Source organism: Anolis sagrei, chromosome 4 (assembly GCF_037176765.1).
Source record: "Anolis sagrei isolate rAnoSag1 chromosome 4, rAnoSag1.mat, whole genome shotgun sequence".
NCBI lineage: Eukaryota > Metazoa > Chordata > Lepidosauria > Squamata > Dactyloidae > Anolis > Anolis sagrei.
Window position 1 is genome coordinate 100,471,484 of NC_090024.1, and position 15,133 is coordinate 100,486,616.

Consider the following 15,133-nt stretch of genomic DNA (forward strand, 5'->3'; position numbering starts at 1 on the left):
GACTTTAGAACAAGCTCAGTGATCCCATATGGTCAATGCTGAAAAAGAGGGTTGGAGGGGAGGAAAAAAATAACACAATATTCTGGGTTGTTGCGGGTTTTTCAGGCTATATGGTCATGTTCTAGAAGCATTCTCTCCTGCCATTTCACCTGCATCTATGGCAGGCATCCTCAGAGGTTGTGAGGTCACAAAAAAGGGAAATAACTTTGCAAATGGTAATTTGTCAGTTAGTATACCTATAAACATGAGGTCATGTAACCATTTCTCAAGTGGAAAGGAGTCACGAGTGGAAAACGTTTAAGAAGCCCTGCTGTATATGATAATTTACTTTTACAGCTTGGTACTGTATGTGAACAACGAAGCCATGTTTTTAATCTCCTGCCATATTCAATTGAGAGGTCTATTCATTCTACAGAATTATATAATTATTATTCCACTTTGAATGGGTGTTTAGAATTCTTAGCCAGATTTCAGGATTTCATCGGATGGAAACTTGGCGGCGAACGCGGAATAATAACACAATAATTCTGTAAAGTGAATGGGCCTTTAGGATGTGGCCTTACATATGTTGTTGGAGTACAATTGCCACAATGATTCCATTCCTTTTAAACTGGGGATAGGCAATGGGAGGCCTTCTGGGTGTTGGTTGGAGTTGCTATCCAACATCCAGAAGACCTTCCATTGCCTATCCACAGTTTAAAAGGAATGGAAAAGTCAAGAATTTTTAGAACAACATAACTTCTACTGCCATGGAAGATTGTGAGGGAGCAAGTCAATTCTCTACAGACCATTTTGGCTACTCTGGAATAACCATGCTTAGAATCAGAGTGCAAGTGAATTTTCAGTTTGCACTTTTAACAACTTACTTTTATACAAGGGTTGAATGAAAAGTAATGCCTCCACCTTCGTAACTCCTCAACAGATGGCAGTACTGGTGTGTGGTAGGTACTGGCTTGTTCAGTAGACTCCCCTCTACAGTTCCATTTTGGCGGGAAACCTTACCATTGAATGGCTGTGTTGTTAAAGTGCGAAGTATGGAACCCTGCACAGACGGTTGGTCAATGCGACTTAAGCAAAGTGCAGTCATTGAATTCTTGACAGCAGAAGGTGTCATCCCAAAGGAGATTAATCAGAGAATGCAAACTGTTTATGGTGACTGTGTTGATGCGAGTACTGTGTGTCGTTGAGCGAGTAAGTTTAAAGAGGTTGAGGTTGTTACGGTAAGTCCTTGGAGGACACAAATATGTATGTGAAGAAAAACTTTATTGTTTGTAATTATCTTGTTCAGCTGACTAAGTAGGTCAAGCAGCAATCTTGTGCCATGCCCAAGGGGCTATAACTGTTTGAGTTTTTTTAATACATTGTGGTGGGTGCTGGATTTCTGGTGGGCTGCTGCTGGAGTTCTGTTTCACCAGTGTGGAGTACCAGCAGGAGATGCTGATGGTGAAATGGCTATTTACTTCAGGTTGTTTTGATTTCCCATTTGCTGCTTAGAAGATGCTTTATTTTAATGTTTATTACAAAGACTGTGTAAATATGTTGCACTGCTGATTTTTGTGTGCAGCATTGCCAGTTTTGTTTCATCTCTGCAAAGTAAAGAGAGTAAAGATTTTCTGTTTACCTTGGCTATTGGTCTGAGACTATTTTACATCTGGGTTTTTGGGCGTTAGGACGCTGGAATAAAACACGTACTGCATAACAGAGGTGGGAACATCTGACTTGCATGACAAAGAGTTGGATGTCCTGTGACAGCAACCACCGAGTGTCACAGCAAAAGGTTGACAGATTGATTCAGGACAATCGTCGTAACACTCAGAGAGAAATTTCAAGCATAATCGGCATTTCACAAGAACGTGTGGGTCACATTATTGCTTTGCTTGGCTATCAGAAGATCAGTGCACAATGGGTTGTGGAAAAAGAGTGTTGACTTCTTCTGTGACGGCTTCAGAAAACTTGTTCATTGTTGGCAGAAATGTATTCAATTGTCTGGTGATTATGTGGAAAAGTGAATAGTGGTAGTTAAAGTGCACATTCTAAGAATTATTTCTGCGTTTGCTTTATTAAGACATTCCCATCCAAACCCAAGTAACGAAGGTGGAGGCATTACTTTTCATTCAATCCTTGAAGTTCCTCCTTTTAATGATTCCTGCTTCTTTGCCAGATTAGTCTCCACTATCTGCCTCCCAGCTGGCCTATTGTGCTGTTCTTGCATCTATCCTGTTACAAAGAGCTCTCCAGGTGTAAAGCTTCTGCTTGAGGCTACTGCACCTGTTGTAACGGTTGTTTTGATCTTAGGAGAGAATTTCCATCCTTGTTCCCAACTTCAAGGTAGTGCCATTGTTGATTTGGACTGAAGCTGGAAAAATGTGTTTCCTTCTCCATCAGACTTTCCTCTAAGCCCTGCTACAGCACAGCTGGCAAGAAGCCACCTAAATCTCCCTGCCTTGATCTTCATAAGGACGTCCTAAGACTTGCTAGGTCTGTGGTTGATGAATGGGCACATGACACATGGCAACAGCTGGCCATGGAGTGGACTGGAGATTTTAAAAGCAGCCTGTAAAAAGGTGTGATAATTTGTGGAGAGATGTGTCTGCTGATTGTTGCCAGGCCCTGTATTTTGAAATCTCTTCATCCAATCATTCCTAGCTTTGACTAATGACAGAAGGGATTTTTTTTTTTTGCTTTCATTTATTATCCCTATTTGTTTAAAAAGGGTGTGATGTGGTTAGTAGTAACTTCTGCTGTGTCACACATATGGTGGACCACAATGGTTGTATGATTACAATTATATTCTATTTTTATTTTTTATTTATTATATGTATGATAGTATATACTTGATGAATCGAACTTCCATGCTGGATGTGATGATGCTGATAATAATATTTATATCTGACATACAATAAATTCACAAACTCTCTAACAATCCTAATTTTGGGTTGTTGTAGGTTTTTTGGGCTATATGGCCATGTTCTAGAAATTTTGCAGGGAGAATCCTGATTAATCCTTCACCATAAAATGTTTTTTAAAAATGCACCAATTGCTCTCTCCTCTTTCCACTTTGTCCCCAGCATACATTCATTGCTGCACACTGTTCAAAGTGTAAAAGTCATTTGTACTGAATTAATTTTGCAAGGAGGAGAGGGCAAGGTCTTACCCTTTCCAGTACGCTCAGGTCAAAGCACATTGCTGCAGCCTCTTCTTGCTTAGATCTTTTTTTTAAGATGTTTTTTGCCAATTTGATTGCACAAATGATCAGCCACTGCCAGAAGAGACAGAAAGTTTCATCTATGCTGATGATTGTGCCATCACCACTCAAGCAGGAAGCTTTGAAATTGTTGAACAGAAACTCTGCAAAGCTTTGGGCGCTCTTACTTCCTATTACAGAGAAAACCTGCTGATTCCTAAACCATCTAAAACACAGATGTGTGCTTTTCACCTTAAGAACAGACAAGCATTTCCAGGTCTGAGAATTACCTGGGAAGTAATTCCACTAGAGCATTGCAGCACACCAAAATACTTGGGAGCCACTCTGGACTGTGCTCTGACTTACAAGAAGCACTGCTTGACTATCAAGCAAAAAGTGAGTGCTAGAAATAATATCATACGAAAGCTGACTGGCACAACCTGGGGATCACAACCAGACACAGTGAAGACATCTGCCCTTGGACTTTGCTACTCTGCTGCTGAATATGCATGCCCAGTGTGGAATACATCTCACTGTGTTAAAAAAATGGATGTGGCTCTTAATGAGATATGCCACATTATCGCATGGTGCCTATACTCAACACCACTACAGAAATGTTTAGCTGGTATTGCTCCACCTGATATCCGCCGGGAAGTAGCATCCAGCAATGAAAGGACCAAGGCATTGACATCTCTGACCCATCCTCGGTTCGGATATCAGCCAGCAAGCCAATGACTTAAATCAAGAAACAGTTTCTGAAGATCTACAGAGATACTCACAGGAATACCTCAGCAAGCGAGAGTCCAAAAGTGGCAGGCTAAAGCCTTAATCAGTGGCTGATACCGGATGACAAACTTCCTCCTGGGCACACAGAAGACTGGGCAACCTGGAAGGCACTGAACAGACTGCGCTCTGGGACCAGGAGATGCAGAGCCAATCTTAAGAAATGGGGCTATAAAATGGAGTTCATGACATGCAAGTGTGGAGAAGAGCAAACCACAGACCACATTCACATTGGAGAACCTTCTCACAGTGACACCAGAGGCCCTCCAAGTGGTCAGCTTCTGGTCAAAGGAAATCTAGTATAATGCCAAGTTTTTTTTTATGTTGTTTGTGTTTTTTTAATACATTACAACTATATTCTCAATTTGCTTCTGACGCAATAAATACAAAAAATCCCCCCACACACTGAAGTTGATTGGCCACATGTGTCTCAGTTTCCATCTCTGAAATGTTGGAGGGCGTGTTATCAATTTAAACAGCTCAAAACAATTTGAAATGGTACAGATGATATCATCAGACCAAGAATATATTTTTAAAAATTGACCAATTAAAACAAGGCAATTTAAAACTATTTAAAACAGTTTCAAACAATTAAACCTTGGGAACAAGTGCAAATTTTAACAAAACCATTTAAGCCCAAAAGCTTTAGTAAAATGTTATGCTTTAGTCCAACACAATATACTTGCACTACACTTGTGAGTATAACATTTTAGCCTAAAGAGTCTTCCAAGCCAGCATTTTTGTTTGAACAGTGGCCAGTCTGATGCCTCTCGAAAGCTTAGAAGTGGGCTCTAAAGATTACGGCCTTCCCTGATTTGTCCCTAGAACCTATTATTCAAAAGTAATCTACCTTTGGGCATGTATGTTCTTTTAATTGACCCTTTGATAGATAGTCCAGCCAATTCTTTCCTTAAGCCAGCCATGCTTCTGGCATTGAATTCCACGAGGTAATTACATGTTTTGTGAAAGAATACTTTCTTTTGTCCTGAGCCTACTGCTAGCTCTAAGAAGTGGTGAATTAGTTCAGGATACGACTGAAGAGGAAATTACAAGGAAGAAGAGCAAGACAAAAGCCTAACTACAAGCATACAAAGCAAATTAAAGAAAAGAATAGAGACACAATCCTACTAGTCTGGAACACTGCAGCCCCAATGACACGCATGCATGACGGGAAGTTTTGGAGAGTTGCTGGAGACCAATCTACCAAATTTAAAAAGAGAGAAAACTAAGAGAGGAAAAATGAGTTTTTAAAACAAGTTCAATGTCAAGTGCCTAGATTATTAATTAGTATGAAAATAAGCATTTCCTTGTTCAAAACATATTAGCATATACATTGCTGCGCCAACCTGTAAAGGAGGTTAAGCTGAGCTACATCTGGAGGTGGTTCAGACAGCACTTTAATGCGAATCCAAGCGGGTTTTAAAAAACTGACTTGCATTGAAGTCCGCACATGCCCCCAAAAGGTCTTGTTTTTCTGGGGTGAGTGTTCAAATACCCTGCCAGACTTTTTGGCAGGGCACCAGGACAAAAAACAACAACACGAGAAGCCTTTAAAAAGGAAAATAACTTACACAGCTGCCATTCCACCTTCTCTGGAGCTCTCCTGGCATGCCAGAAATGACATGCCAGGAGAAAGGTGGGCCAGGAGCAATTTTCCTCCTCTCCGGTCCCCATCTACACAGTACCCATAGCTCAAAAGACCCGGGACTTTGCAGCTGTCAAATTACTTTGGAACAAAGCAGAGTTTTCCTGCTTTCTCACGAAGGAATTTGTTTTAACCCAGGGGTCCCCAAACTAAGGCCCGGGGGGCCGGATATGGCCCTCCAAGGTCATTTACCCAGCCCTCACTCAGGGTCATCCTACGTTTGAAATTACTTGAAAGCACACAACAACAACAATCCTATCTAATCAAAAAGCAAAAAATCTAAGCAAAAATCTAAGCAAAAAGCAGGCCCACACTTCCCATTGAAATACTAATAAGTTTATACATGTTAAAATTGTTCATTTTACTTTTTGTATTGTTTTTAAGTGGTTTTTGCACTACAAATAAGATACGTGCAATGTGCATACGAATTCATTCTTTTTTTTCTTCAAATTATAATCTGGCTCTCCAACAGTTTGAGGGACTGTGACCTGGCCCTCTGTTTAAAAAGTTTGAGGACCCCTGTTTTAACCTGAGGTGTTGTTTGGACACCCCAGGGGAAAGTGTAGTAGGGCACGCACTTTAGGTGCTGTCTGGATGTGCCCTGGATTAATCCTCTCACCTAATTATACAAGTCCTCTACCTCATGAGAGTTTTCCCATTCATTTTGGTAGAGAAAACAAACCTGTTTTCTTCAGTGGTATTGAGATTATGAATGTAGCCTCATATTAATTCAATATTTGTGTGAGTGGGAGCCCTTCCATACAACTATATAACCCAGAATATCAAGGCAAAAAAATCCCAAAATATCTGCTTTGAACTGGGGGCACTTCCACACAGCCCTACATCCCAGAATATAAAGGCAGAAAATCCCACGATATCTGCTTTGAACTGGGTTGTCTGAATCCACACGCAGAGATAACGTGAGATTTTCTGCCTTGATATTCTGGGATATAGGGCTTTGTAGAAGGGCCCTGGGTTATCCGAGTCCACACTTCCATATATCCCAGTTCAAAGGAGATAATGTGGGATTTTATTCAGCTCTGTGGAAGGGGCCTGGGTTGGCAGAATCCATGTGAAGAGAGAACATCAGTGCAAGGACAGGAATCTGGATCACTTGCAACAAAATCAAATACTATCCACTGTAATACATCTGTCTATACAGGCAGTCCCCAAGTTATGAGCAAGATAGGTTCTACAGGTTTATTCTTAAGTTTAATTTGTTTGTAAGTTGGAACATGTACATGTTTTCAGTGTAATTCCAGATTTTACACACATATATACACACACATACACTAGCCATCCCCTGCCACACGTTGCTGTGGCCCAGTCTGTGTATATGTGCTTTGTGTGTTTATATGTATGTGTATATATTTGTGTATATGTGTATATATGTGTGCTTGCACATATATGTGGTTTTGCGCATGTGTTGTAATTTTTTTTTGGCTTTTTAAGTCTCTTTCACTGTGTTTTCCAGTGTTTTTATGAGTGATGGTCACTCATTGGTCCGATACGTGTGTTGTGTTCAAATTTGGTGTCAATTCGTCCAATGGATTTTGAGTTATGTTAATTGCACAAACGAACATTTTTATTTATATAGTTACACACACACACAGAGAGAGAGGCTTGTTGTGGAAAGAAGGATTGTTGAGAAAGCTCCAGTAGAGATACCTTTTCCTCATGATAACTCTTTCAGGAGTGAATTTCCCTCCCGACGGGTCGATTTCTCTCACTTCCTGCGCTCTCACTCTTGTTTTTAACTATGAGTCGTTTGTAAATCAGGTGTTTGTAACTCAGAAACTGCCTGTGTTATGCTATGCTATGATGTCTTGCATTTCAAATATTACATATACTGCATATAAATCCACAATAACCCTCTGTCTGAAATGTGGCACAAATAGAGCCTGCCAGTCACCCAAATCAAAATACATATCTATAGATCCCACCACCTCTCTATGCAATTGTTTCCCATTCTGAATTGCTCCTACCAAAACCAGGGCTATCTTTAAACCAAATGAGGCATGATGCTACTTTACCTCAACTACTTCAGTATGATCTGGTTCTGGTAGACAGCTGTGCAGTTTGCCTGGTGTGTGTTATATCTGTTGTACATATACCTGACTATGGATGTTGCTATGGCTGATTGCTAAAAATGGCTACCTATTCCATGATGAAAAATTGGAATACCTCTCTAGTGGTTTTTTTCCATGGACTGTTTTTTCAGAGACTGTTGTCATTGAAATATAAGAAAAATATATGCATGAGACATGATCTGGGCCATCCGTGAATGGACTGCTCATGTCATACAAATTTATCATAAGATGAAACTGGAGAAAGTTTAAGCTTCTTGCATTCCTAAAAGTATGTTTGTAATTCCTTTAAATCCATTCATTCATGCAGCATTACAATGAAGTCACACCCTTTGAAGAGAGGGTTAAGTGTGTTTGAGTCACCTTTATATGCACAAAGAATACTCATAAATTTAAAGTGGCATGCCTTCAAATCTGTGCTCAATTTGACTGCTCTTGTTCTGGAACATATATGAAGAAATAGGGAATCAGGACATGGAAATGCGGAGGCTTATGTGAGTTCCTCCCCTGCTGACAAGCCCAACTTCTTTGAATATTCACAATCCATTGAAACAAACAAAAGAGTTGAAGGGGAGCTAATACCCTATCCACATTTCATTGAGATAGAGTTCTTTTATTCAGCAAAAAGTCTAAGTACATATATACATGATAAGTGTAAGCATTTTGCCTTTGGAAAATGTATGGAAGAAAAGCACATTGGTTGAGAAACTTTTTCAGTAAAAAAATAAAATTTCCCCATGTTGACGGACACTTTTGACAAGGACAAAAGATATCCAAATTGTGCTCTCAGAGGGCCCTTCCACACAGACTTATATCGCAGAATATCAAGGCAGAAAATCTCACAATATCTGCTTTGAACTAGAATAGCTGAGTCCGCATTCAGATAATGTGGGGTTTCCTGCCTTGATATTCTGGGATATAGGGCTTTGTGGAAGGGCCCTGAGACAAAGACAGATAATATAGATTAGACAACCTATATAAAGCAGCGGTTTGCAACATTGAAGCTTCAGCTGTTGTGAATTACAAATTCAAGAATCTCTAGCCAGCATGGCTGAGACCAGGGCCGTAGCCAGAAAAAAAATTCGGAGAGGGTTGAAAATTTCGGGGGGGGGGGGTTGAAAATTTCAGGGGGGGGGGGTTGAAAATTTCAGGGGGGGGAGTTGAAACTTGCCTCCTAGCTCACTCTGAAGCAAAGAGCACAGCAGGGGGCAGAGCAGCCTTCAATAGCCTGCAGCTCCGCCCGTCAACCACCTCCACCAAGTCTGGCCTCCTTAATGAAAGCATTCAACACCCCCCCCCCCCCACACACACACCAACTTGGTTGCTTCGCTACATCGGCTATTGCTGCAAGTAATTACAGTGTGAATAAATTGTCAATATTTGCTTGAGATAGTGCTTGCAGTTCTGGAGGGACTCTAATTTTTTGCGTTTCATAGACTTTGCATGGGGATTTGGTTAACCAGTTAAAATTAATGAGTAAACCAGGTTTTTTTTTTTAATCTGAAAAATTTCGAAGGGGGGCTGAACCCCTAACCCCCCCCCCCCCCCCCCCGGCTACAGGCCTGGCTGAGGCCAGTAGGTTTCCATAGCTGGCAAAGGATTCAAACCCTGGTCTCCAGAATCATAGTCCAAAGCTCAAACTATTACACCCCTCTGGCTCTCCTTGCAGCTAGAAATGCTGGCAAAAATGTTTCTAATAGGCCTGTGCGCAAATCAATTTTAGTCATTTTCCTTCAACCAATCCAGCTTCTTCAGCTTGGTTGGATGACCGTAAAGGCAAGGGCCCAGCCATCATGGTTTCCCATCCATAACGACCACATGGCAGCCAATCATGGCTCGTCCTCCCCTTTTTGGGACATGAAAGATGTTGCCACATACTCCTCCTTGCACAGGGTTTCCCTGTGAGCCCTGCCTGTTGAGCCAATTGGAATAGAAGAATGCTGTGACATGTTTTATGCAAGCTAAGTCTGCTTCCTTAACCCCAATGCTGAAACTCAGGCTCCCTTGAAGGGAAAAAAGGAAAGGGCCCCAGGAAGGATGTTTCCTTAACCTCATTGCTGAAACCCAGATTCCCTTGAAGGGAAGAAAGGAAAGGATCCCAGGAACGGAAATTGGCCGCATCCCGCCATATTTTCTGGCTGCAGAACGAAAACAGTTATCCAGCTTCCCACCCATTTTTGAGAGGCGCATGAAAACAGATATGAAGGTCTACCAAAATCCGGCCAGCAGAAACAGATCGAGGTTCAGCCAAAATGCAAATGCCTAGTTTCTACCAAGTATTGATTCAGGGGCTTAATACATGGATAGGGTTTTTATTTTATTTTTTGTCACAATAAAACTATTTTGCATCCTCTTAGTTTTGAGTGTCTCATATATATCATGTGGTAACAGTGACAATTAATATATTGTCGAAGGCTTTCATGGCCGGAATCACTGGGTTGTTGTAGGTTTTTTTGGGTTGTATGGCCATGTTCTAGAAGCATTCTCTTCTGACGTTTCACCTATATCTGTGGCAGGCATCCTCAGAGGCTGTGAGGTCTGTTGGAAACTAGGAAAATTGGGTTTATATATCTGTAGAAAGATATATAATTGGGTTTATATTTCTACAGATATATAAACCCAATTTTCCTAGTTTCCAACAGACCTCACAACCTCTGAGGATGCCTGCTACAGATGCAGGTGAAATGTCAGGAGAGAATGCTTCTAGAACATGGCCATACAGCCTCCAAAACCTACAAACAACCCAATGACAATTAAATCCATTTCACTTCCAGGCTGTACAACAATAAAATGTGGAAAACTGCAAAGCACTATATAAGAGTAATTAGAACAATTAATATTTACTTACTGACATCTCTGTGGAGTTCTGTGGTTTAGAAAGGCATTTAGGTAATTTAATTTTGAATTTTCTGAAAATGCTACATGTTCCCTGTAAATTTTGCATGAACAAAAATCATTCGTTTCTTAATAGTTTCTGCTAATGCTTCACAAGGCTTCAGAAGCTGCATACAGTATCACCAGGTGTCTTATGATTCAGTACGTGCAACACACTTTTCAAAGAAATTATTCCTATAAATAGAACTGTACTAACAGACTTTATGAATGTTTCATGAACATTATTTAACTCCCTCGCAATCAGCTGAACAGCAGCTTTTTGTAATTTATTTGGCTGCATCTGGGTACATAGAAAGCACACAATATGGTTTACCTTCCAGTCAGTACAGGAAAAAGTAACACATTCTTGTGAGCCAGAAGTCAGCCTTGTTCATGTTCAAGTGTTTTTTTTTTTCACAATTGAAAATGTTTCAGGAAATATCTGGCAGACTGAAATAATGGATGGCGGCTACCACCATTAAATGAACAGGATATTAAATCAAATGAACAATATATACAATGCATTTTTTCAGTGTTTTGTAGCATTAATTCCACAGAAGCCCTGAGCAGCCAACATCTTATTTCTATTTGTCAGATGGGAAACTGAGGTTTGCAGCTGCTGACTTGCTCAAGATTACCCTGTGATTTCCCATATTAACAAGAATTTGAATTCAAATAGTATGAAAGGCATTCATGGAGTGGCAGTGATGAGAACTAGTTACGATCATGGTGATTTGTTTTGGAAGTACAGTAGAGCCTCACTTATCCAACCTTCGCTCATCCAACGTTCTGTATTATCCAATGCAGTCTGCCCGCCGCCTGAATCCACAGCTGTTTCAATACATTGCAATGTTTTGGTGTTAAATTTGTAAATACAGAAATTATTACATAACGTGTACTGAACTGCTTTTTCTGTTGATTTGTTTTAAACCATGTTGTTTTGGTGCTAATTTGTAAAATCATAACATAATTTGACATTTAATAGGCTTTTCCTTAATCCTTCCTTATTATCCAACATTTTCGCTTATCCAACGTTCTTTATTATTTATTGTGTCAGGAGCAGACAAAACAGTTGTGTTGCATTTTTAACAAACAAACAAAACACAAAGTTTGCAAGCTTGGTAGTTGATTAAATGTCCCATTTATTTTGGATAAGCGAGACTACTATAATGGGGGGTTGTCCTTTTGCACAGTTATCTGCAATTATCGAAGGAAAAGAACAGAAATGTATCTGTTTTATTTTTTTTCTAAGATATGTTGTGTCTTGGACCTAGGGAAAAGGCTACATATTTATGAAAACAACATCAAAAATAATATAAACAAATAATCAAACAGGATCTTCTAGCTGAAAAAAGTGGAAAGACCATAGGAGGCCATCCTGCTGTTGGATCATAGACTAATTGAACCATGGAGTTGAAAAAGACCACATACATCATCCAGTACAACCCCATGTGATGCAGGAAACACAATTAAAGCACTCCTGACAGATAGACATCCAATCTCTCTTACATACCTCCAGAGATGGACGCTCCACTCTGCTCTTTGGATATCTAAACCCTATTGCTTGAAATGCTGGAAGTTGTTATGATGCTCGAAATTTGGAGCCTGAACAAAAACCTCATGGGGTGGACAGAATTAGTTTTTGGTGGAGGGGAACAGTGTCTTCTCTAGCTGAAGCTGCTTCTCCTTTTCAACATAACACACCTCCTCCAGGTTGTTGGTCTTAATTCAGATAAATAGGAAAAAGTCTCGAGCAGGGCAGAAGACCTTGTGTCTGCAGATAGCCAAATTCATGGGTGGACCTCAGGGCCAAACAAGGCCTTTAGAGAGCCTAAGCCCTTAAAAGATCCCATAGACATCTAACTCACAGACATCTATTAGTTAAGACAACTCATCCCCATAGACATCTAACTCAAGATATGTACATCAAGAAGCCATAAAATAAAATTATCTTTCAAAATGAAACAAAACCTAACAGGAAGACGGAAATAAATGTTTATTTTTGTATATCTTTGCTTTATATTTGAAACATGTTCTCCTCCTTCTCTTTAAGTGCAAAGTCTTTCATTGCAGGGGGCCTTTTCTTGTGGAGCCTAGTTCAGCTGCACCATTTGCAGTTTTGTACCATATGATCCATGGGGAATCTGTCAGTGAGAATCAAGAAGCCTTCAAAATCCCACTTAAGAGTGAATCACTGTCAATTTAAGGCAGGCTCCATCTACACTGCTTTATAATCCCGTTTCTGAATCCAGATTCCACTATGTAACAAAATTTGAAATAAAATCTGTTCTTGGTTTGAAAGTGTTATTTCCTATTTAAGTATGTAGTACTTACTTTGAAAGTAGGTGTTATACTCCAGCAACTTTGTTTTTGTGGCTGAGAGTAGTATTATTATTTCCTTCAGTCTGGGCACTTTGTTTGTAATTTTCCTTAATAAAACTAAAATAAAAATATATAATAAAATATATATTTAAACTTTTCTGCAGTTTAATAAACTTTCCTCCCGTGTTTTTATGATAGAACCAATTAGGAAATGACATTTATAACCCAGCAACAAAAAATATGTTATTTATTTATTTATTTACTTACTTTATTTGTATACCGCTCTTCTCAGCCCTTAGGCGACTCAGAGCGGTTTACAACAGTTTGGGTATACACACTACAAAATCATTAGGCATTTAAAAGCAATAGCATTACAAATCATTAAACATCAGCATCAATACATCAGTACATGTTACATAGGCCCCATCTACACTGTTATATAAAATCCGGACTATGGGCTTTGAACTGGATAATATGAGTCGACACTGCCAATTATTTTTACCAGTGGAACTCTCTGCCCTGGAGTGTGGTGGAGGCTTTCAACTGGATGATATACACAGGATTTTTAAAAATCCTGTGTATATTTAATCCTGTTTTAATGTTCATATATTTGCATATTTTAAATGGTTATGCTGATGCTTTTACCCTTTGGGGAGAGATAAAGCGGGGTATAAATATAATAATAATCCGAAAAGCCATAATTTGGACAGAACATTGATCTACATGCTGCAGAAGGCAGAACTTATTGAAACCGTGAACATTCTGCAAAAATACCTCTAATATCCTTGACCCTTGGGAAGAGCCTGATAATCAGACACAAATCCCAGCTTGGACCTATTATACATGTGTACTGTGTTATTATGTACAAATAAATCTATAATAATAAATAGTATAATATACTGGTAGTGTATTATATATATTGTTGTACAGTACTAGTGCAATACTTCTAATATATATTACATGCAATATTGCTAATAATGGGTTGTTGTAGGTTTTTCTGGGCTATATGGCCATGTTCTGGAGGCAATTTTTTCTCCTGACGTTTCGCCTGCATCTATGGCAAGCATCCTCAGAGGTAATGAGGTCTGTTGGAACTAGGAAAATGGGTTTATATATCTGTGGAATGACCAGGGTGAGACAAAGGACTTTTGTTTGCTGGGGCTAGCTGTGGATGTTTCAGCTGATCACCTTGATTTGCATTCAATGGCTTGGAAGCGCCTGGGGGGAATCTTTTGTTGCGAGTGATTTCATGTGCCTGTTTGTTTCCCCTCTGTTGTTTTGCTGCTGTAATTTTTGAGTTTTTTTAATACTGGTAGCCAGATTTTGTTCATTTTCATGGTTTCTTCCTTTCTGTTGAAATTGTCCACATGCTTGTGGATTTCAATGGCTCCTCTCTGTGTCTGACATGGTGGTTGTGAGAGTGGTCCAGCACTTCTGTGTTCTCAAATAATATGCTGTGTCCAGGTTGGTTCATCAGATGCTCTGCTATGGCTGATTTCTCTGGCTGGAGTAGTTTGCAGTGCCTTTCATGTTCCTTGATGCGTGTCTGGGCATCTGGGCATTGCTAATAATATTGAAGTATAGTAGTATAGTACAATATAATATATAATATTAATATTGTGCTATGCTAATAATGTAATATATTATATATACATATAATATTTTAATAATACTGTAATATAATACAATATAATACTAGTCATAGAATCATAGAATCATAGAGTTGGAAGAGACCTTGTGGGCCATCCAGTCCAACCCCCTGTTAAGAAGCAGGAAAATTGCATTCAAAGCACCCTTGACAGGTGGCCATCCAGTCTGTTTAAAAGCCTCCAAATTAGGAGCCTCCACCACACTATGGGGCAGAGAGTTCCGCTGCTGAACAGCTCTCATAGTCAGGAAGTTCTTCCTAATGTTCAGATGGAATCTCCATTCCTGCAGTTTGAAGCCATTGTTCCACATCTAGACTCCAGGGCAGCAGAAAAAAAAGCTTGCTCCCTACTCCCTATGACTTCCTCTCACATATTTAAACATGACCATCATGTCTCCTCTTAGCCTTCTCTTCTGAAGGCTTAACGTGCCCAGCTCTTTAAGCCGCTCCTCATAGGACATGTTCTTCAGACCCTTGATAATTTTAGTTGCCCTCCTCTGGTCACATTCCAGCTTGTCAACAACTCCCTTCAATTGTGGTACGTAGAATTGGACACAGTATTCCAGGGGTGGTCTGACCAAGGCAGAAAA